The sequence below is a fragment of the Fistularia commersonii genome, chromosome 13, assembly GCF_037954325.1.
Source record: "Fistularia commersonii isolate RoL2024-O1a breed Wild chromosome 13, RoL_Fcom_v1.0, whole genome shotgun sequence".
In the NCBI taxonomy this organism is placed as follows: Eukaryota; Metazoa; Chordata; class Actinopteri; order Syngnathiformes; family Fistulariidae; genus Fistularia; species Fistularia commersonii.
The window spans coordinates 16,807,934-16,814,894 of record NC_141296.1 but is presented as its reverse complement, the minus strand read 5'-3'; the positions used below and the strand labels follow the sequence as shown (position 1 = coordinate 16,814,894).

At 44.0% G+C, this 6,961-nt stretch overlaps 1 long non-coding RNA gene across 1 annotated transcript; it reads right to left on the bottom strand.

Annotated features, from left to right (window-relative positions):
- LOC147228046 (uncharacterized) lies at window positions 1-4,004 on the bottom strand. The gene is made up of 4 exons (XR_015107033.1): window positions 3,983-4,004; window positions 3,549-3,610; window positions 2,223-2,313; window positions 1-615 (listed from the first exon to the last, which is right to left on the bottom strand). It is a non-coding gene; the product is annotated as an uncharacterized LOC147228046 (long non-coding RNA).
- Window positions 4,005-6,961: the final 2,957 nt, after the last annotated feature.

The following is a 6,961-nucleotide window of genomic DNA, read 5'->3' as shown; positions in this document are numbered from 1 at the left end:
GGTATCACAAAGAGGATCACACACACACACACACATACAGACAAACACACACAAACACACATAAAATGGAAAGTCCATGTGTGCATGTGGCTGTCCGCGGAAATATGCTGCAACCGCGACGTGTTACCAGTCTCAGGAGTGACAGCACGACAGCGAGGGAGTGGGAGAGGTGGGAATTTGGGCACGGGAGAAACGGTGAATGTGTATCATCATCTGGCCCAGGTTTCTTCCGACGCCCCCTCGCTCCAGCTGTCCTCCGCCGCTGATGAAAGCCTGGCGCCGCTATATTTGTCCCACAGTGATGAGGTGGAACTAATGGGCACTTTCACACCGGCTGATGTCATCAGTGTGCTGCGCCCGGGGAGCAGAAGTGCGGGAGCCCCGCTGAGAGCCTGCGTCGTCCGTCAGCAACAGCGCGTCCGTCCGTCCGCCTGTCCGCGCACGTTTTAAAATCTTCAGCTGTCTCCTCCCGCCTCTCCACCCGCTGGTGGCGCGGCGAGAACATCCCTGTCACCTCCGCCGCAGCCGGGATCCTCATTTAAGGCCTGTGACGATGCGAAGTGGGCCGTCGGCATCTGTCAGCCTTGTGTGTGTGCGTTTGGGATTTTATGCTCCCTAATATGAAACAGTTGACAGGTTATTAGGGCTAAAGTGGAGTCATGAGCTTTGACCGTGACCCAATTTTAACCCGCCAATCTGAGCTCGCCGACGAGGTGCGATTTCGGAGCAGAGTTTTTGACTCAAACGCCGTCCGGCGTGACCGATCCCGTCAGATCTGGAACGCCATATGCTTTCAGCACTTCAGCCGTTTGGCTATAAATACCCCCGGATGCCCCCCCTCGGTGAAATTACCCTCCAGAGCCCACTCTGACGCCTGCCCACCATCATTCTTATCCTCTAATGTACATGAAAGTGCCCTCAACGGTGCTACATTCTGAAGAGCACACTGTATGTAGCATGTGGCGATTTTAGTGTGTTTTTTTTACAAAGTGGAAGGATCCATGCAGTTCACACACACACACACACACGCGCGCGCAGACACGCGAAATGCAAATTCAGTGTCCACACTCCACGACTATGGGTGTAAGTATGTGCTTCTGCATGTGTGTGTGTGTGTGTGTGTGTGTCTTGACCTCAACTCCTTTGTATTTCTATTTTTCTATCCTCATCAACAGCTTAAGAGCAGGTGAGGTTCTTAAACACCCTTCATCCGCCCCCCTCGCTAAACTTTTACTTTCCACATAACGTGCCGCCGCTTTCTTCTTCTTCTTCCCATTTCCCAAAATATTTGTCTCACTCTGTATATTCCAGTGTTGCTCATGACTTCTACGCTTGATCTATTTCGCCCGGCAGCCGCGAACATCATCAGCAGCTCTCCAGCTAGGACGGCCACGCCATCAAACAGCAGGGCCTTTCAGCCGCGGTGCAACACGAGGTAATTGTCCACAGACACAACAGTCAGAAAAAACAAAAAAAAAACTTGTGTTTTAAGTTGAGATATGAGTGTGTGTGTGGGTCCTTTAAGGATGTGTGCGGATATTTGCGCGTGTTCGTATTTATTCATGATTGTGTCTCTTACTGTTTTTTTCCCACATCCCCCTGCCTGTCTGCCCTCCATCCTCCTCCCTCTTTGAATTTTATTTCCTCCGTCTGTGGCTATTCCGTTGTGTGTGTGTGTGTGTGTGTGTGTGTGTGTGTGTGTGAGAGAGAGAGTCAGAGAAGGAACAGGTGCAGGAATACTTTCCAGATTTTTGCGATTGCTGTGTATCAGGATGCTCGCCTTGCTCGTCTATGCGTGAGAAGTTTAAAGTGGGTGTGAGTGTAAACAAAACCTACGGCCGATCAATAAGCAATGAATCAGCGGCCCGAAATCGACAAAAAAAAAAACAAGTTTGAGCTGTTTGCGCTGTTTGCAAGGTAAAGCCAAAGAGGTTAGGGACCGAAGATCGGAGAGAACAAAGTCTAACACATTGAGTTATTTCCAGACTCTGCGGTAAAATGAAGGGTGTCAGAGATCCAACGCCTGTCTCTTAAAATGATTAGGCGAAAAGTTCGCGGTAAAGTTCAGGGATAATTCAGCAGCTCATATTTTACTCAGATAAAGAGCTTTCCTCCTCTCCAGCCGACCCGCGCTTCCCCAAAGAGTCGTGTGTGATCGTAATAGTTTTGGTAGAACGCCTAAAAGGTGCACTTAACGTCCACTCGGGCGGAAAGGCTCTTACGTCCTCAGGGTGACTGTTTTTTGGAGAACCTGGTCACTTGGAGGCTCCGAAGGTCATCGCCACACATCATGAGATGATTTCATCCAGGAGCCTGTCAGCCAGAAATAAGAATAGAAAAAAAGAAATTTGGTCATTTCAATATCGTCAACCGACATTACGGCGCTGTTGTGCTGCCATGCTTTTCATTTACACCTAACCCTTCGAGTTTCACTCTGCATTGTCAGTATATGACACACACACACACACACACACACACACACACACACAGACATTCCACACACACACATATATGCATGCACAATACATTTGTATATATACATATATTTACATATATACATGTATACATACACACACATATACTGATTTATATCTGTATATACAGACAAACACACACGTATATGTACACATATAAATATATATATATACAGACACACACACATATTGTTGTATGTATACATATACGTATAATGTATATATACGTACATACATACATACAAACATATGTACATATACATTTACATATATACATGCATATACATACATCACATACATATACAGAGGAACATACATATACAATGTAACCCCAAGTCAATCACACTTGTGTGAAATCAAACTGTTTACTGAGGAAGCAACAGTGATTCATTTGGAGCTATTTTAAAGACATTACATCAAAGTTGGATCAGCCTGTAATGTGTTTTTGCACAATTTAGATTGTGACTCCAAATCCAGTCCTCCATGGGTTCATACATTTGATTTCCACTGATCATTTTTGTGTCATTTTGCTGTCAGAACATTCAATTATGTAAAAAACACAGTATTTAATGATCTAGTGTGATCTAGTGATCTAGATGTGTTATTGTAGTGTTCCCTTTATTTTTTGGAGCAGTGTACACACATATATATATATATATATATATACATATAGATATGTATATCTACATATATATAAACATATACATATGTGTATATATATATTTTCAGATATATATATATATGTGTGTGTGTACACATGTTTAAATATGTGTATATATATATATACATATATATGTATATGTGTGAGTTCATGTTCTTTTATTTTATATTGATATATATATTGCCAAATGAGTAAGTGCCAAATAAAAATACACACCTATTTATCATTTATTCATTTTTGTATTTATATTGTTTCATTTATTGCTTATATTATTATATATATACATCTAAAATATAAGTGGACCACACAGGAGAACACTAGGAAGTCTGATATGAAACTTATAAACTGATTATATATATATATAACACACACATACACACACATGCACACAGTAAATGCAGGAAAAAACTTACCCTATTATGAATTCAGCTTGCAGACCCACAACAGCAGAACAAAGTTCTTCCATTATGACCATCTGTTGCGCAGAGAGGACGGGGGGGGTCGTGGGGGGGGGGGGGGGGGGGGGGGGCAAACCCTCAGATCAGCAGGGGAAGAGACAAAATGAAGAACTGAGATCAGAAGAGAACAAAGTTTCAGTAGCTGGTAAACTAAACTTACAAGGCTCAAAAGCCCCAAATGTCAGACGGGACAAAAGCAGAGCGGACAAATAGTGGAACAAGAAGATAAATCGTGAATAAAACACGTCAATCATCCAATCGGGGGTCGTAATACAAGAGGGTCGAGTAACTTTGAAAGGTGACCGTATGAACATGTAGAAACATTAGACAAGTATATATCTTCACCCGTCCATACCGGATGATAATCAATAACTGCGGGGAACGTTTACCTTCAAACTACCAAGTCATCCGTCTTGGCAGTCATAGCAGAAACAAATACTCAAAGGAGACGGGATCACACCGACGGCTAAATTTATTCTAAAAAGAAAGATTACACAAACAGTTCACTTGAGGCTCAAAAGAGCAACGCGTTACTTTTTACATGAGTGCGAGGGAGTCGGCTCGGGAAGTATCCGCCGCGGCGCCGAGCCTCCCTGCGCGGAGGGAGGAAGCTGAAACCGGAGAGCAGGCCCGGCCCAGCCCGCCTGGCGGCCCACCACCCCTGCGGCCTCCCTCAAGTCTTCATGTGATCCTTTCTCCAGAAGCCAAGCAGTAGAGGAAATGTCAGTCTTCTCGTCTGCCAGGAAGCCTCCATGCCCAAAGAAGGAGCTTCCTGCCCTGACACAGCTCTTCCTGAGGGCTATGTAAGGATTTTCCTGCTCTCTCTCTCTCCCCTCTCCCTCGCTTTCCTTTTCTCCCACTCGTTTGGCAGCCGGCCCTTCGGCAAACTGCCTCTTGATGCAATTGTTTTCTCGGTGTCCTCTCCCTAGGTGAGTTTGTGTGTATGCACGCAAACACGTGTGTGTTTAAAGAGAAATGTTGTCAAAATATGAAACCTGACCGCTGTAACTCAGCGTAATGCATACACTTCCGTTTTCTCCCCTTCAATTTTCTATCGAGCGCACGCACCTCCGAGGGGCCCGCTGAGTTGATGGCGCAATTACTGGAACCTCATTCAGCTCCTCGCAGTCGTCTTTTTTTTTTTTTTTTTACAGACTCACAAATGTGTTACAACATCGAAGCTCGGGGGGGTGGAATATACACACCGTCTATAACATAACCCTTACTTTATGGGCACTTAGCTGAGTTATTGCCCACCTGTTGAGCCATCTGCCGAGCGTTCTCGACACCCAGGAGTTGAAGTTTCCGTCTATTTGACAAAGCGCAGGTTTTCGCTCGCCGCATCGTTCCCATTATCGTTTAACGTAAGCGGGTATACGGCTGTGCTGTTACGAACGTGGATCAATCACATCCTTACACCCGCCCACGTGCAGAGGGAAGACACAGACGGCGAAGTGGCGAGGGATTTATCTCACGGCTGTGGAGACGGCTTTCAGCTGCATTCAGGAGCTGCAGCAGCAGCAGCCGCCGGGACGTTATCTGACTGATAGATCCGATAGATTGTATACTTGTTGCACAGTCCATCATGGAGGTGTATGGAGCGAGCCAACTTGTTTTCTTCGTTTGTCGGATTTTACTTCTCTTGTGTTAGGGTCGACCCGTTTTAGTTTTTAAGTCCGTAAAATAATCACTTCAATTTTTTTTATCGCGTCAAGGCTTCTTGACTTTGTCAGGAACCTTGATTTTAACAAAATTCAACAAAAACATTTTTTTTTCACCGCATTATAAAATGCTCCGGTTGAAATGATGTCCTTTGCAGTGTTAGGGTCAGTTTTGACCCGGGTGTAAAAATAAGATGACAAAGCAATAATTAGAGCCAAAATTTAAGTCTTAAATGCATTGTCAGCCAACCAACTCCTCCCCCACTCATGTGAGCCTCTGGGGATGCTCATTTGTGCAGGATTGCTGCAAAAAAAAAAAAAAAAAATGAACATGTCCAGACACGTCAGACACGTATTTATATTATTCTCTTGAGGTTAATTTTTCCTGTTTTTTATGGAAATCGAGAGGTTATACTAATAATAAAAAGGCCCAGAGAACCACAACAAAAATTTTTAAACCCAATATTTTCATGGATAAGGAAGCCTAACGAGGTAACCGAGAGATGAGAAAAAGAATTGGAATTTAAGTTTTTGTTTTTAGTGTATTTTAAAGCTGATTTTAAGACAGGGTCGAAACCGACCCGTCAACACCGGGGACGCCCGCTGCCCGTAAACATGCAGGACTCCCAAAACCGTCCAAACGTGTGAATGAAACAGTCGATATTTTTTTTTGAAGACTTTTCGATGACAGAGTGAATGATTGGATGTCTCTCTATGACATGACATGCGAGTCCAAAGCACAGGTTTGAAAGAAAAAAAAGAGGGTTCCAAAGTAAAGATAATTCATTTTAGCGTGACGTTTTGAGCCGCAATCCGCTCTTCAACAGATGATTCAGAAGGATCGTGGATCGAAACGTCATCCGAAAATAAATTATTTTCACTTCGGCGTCCTCTCGGTGTGCAGATTTCTTTCAAACCTTTGTTTAGTCCGTATATTTGATCCATCCCTACCTGGCAGCGGCTGTGTGTAGTTTTCTTTTTTCTCAGCACATGTCTTTCCTACCACATGCCGTAACCCTGCACCTTCATTCATAACCACACTACTTTACATCGCCACTTTTCTATCTGACGTTTCAATGAGGGGGTGAATGGTTGCATGTCTGCAGGGTGTTTGAATGAAGGAGCGCATGGTTAAATGTCTCTTTATAACATGCGAATAAGAGTTGTTTATTATCTGTCTCTACATTTCGTGTGAACGACTGGATGTCTCTATACGGGGCTCTGTGATTGGCCGGTTGTCTGTGCAGTACATGTAGTTTTCATTCATTTTTGGGGATGAAGTTTCGTACAATTTAAAGTTGATAAACCGGACACTTTGCCTAAAGTCTATTTCCGGGCTATGTTGAGTCCGTGGCGTTTTTTCGAAAAGCTATCAACAGAGAGTATACATGTTTTAATTCCAAAGAAGTGTAACATCATCGGAATGCATAAAAGCATTTCGTCCGGCCGTGATATGAGCGTGAGAGGGCGAAAACCTCTCCTTCGCTCACGGCGTCGCGCCGTCTCTTCATAAACAATCCTGTCTGGGATCAATTTAGAAATCCGATTTCACACCTAAGTGCTCCTGTACCTACAGCAACGGCCTGCTTTTCACCGCCAAGATCTTGATCGCGGCAATTACGTGACTTCTTCTTGCATCTCGTCCTCGTCTTTTAAAAAGCATCCCGACGAAAGGTGTGAGATGGTTCACGGAAAAAGAAAAAAAGG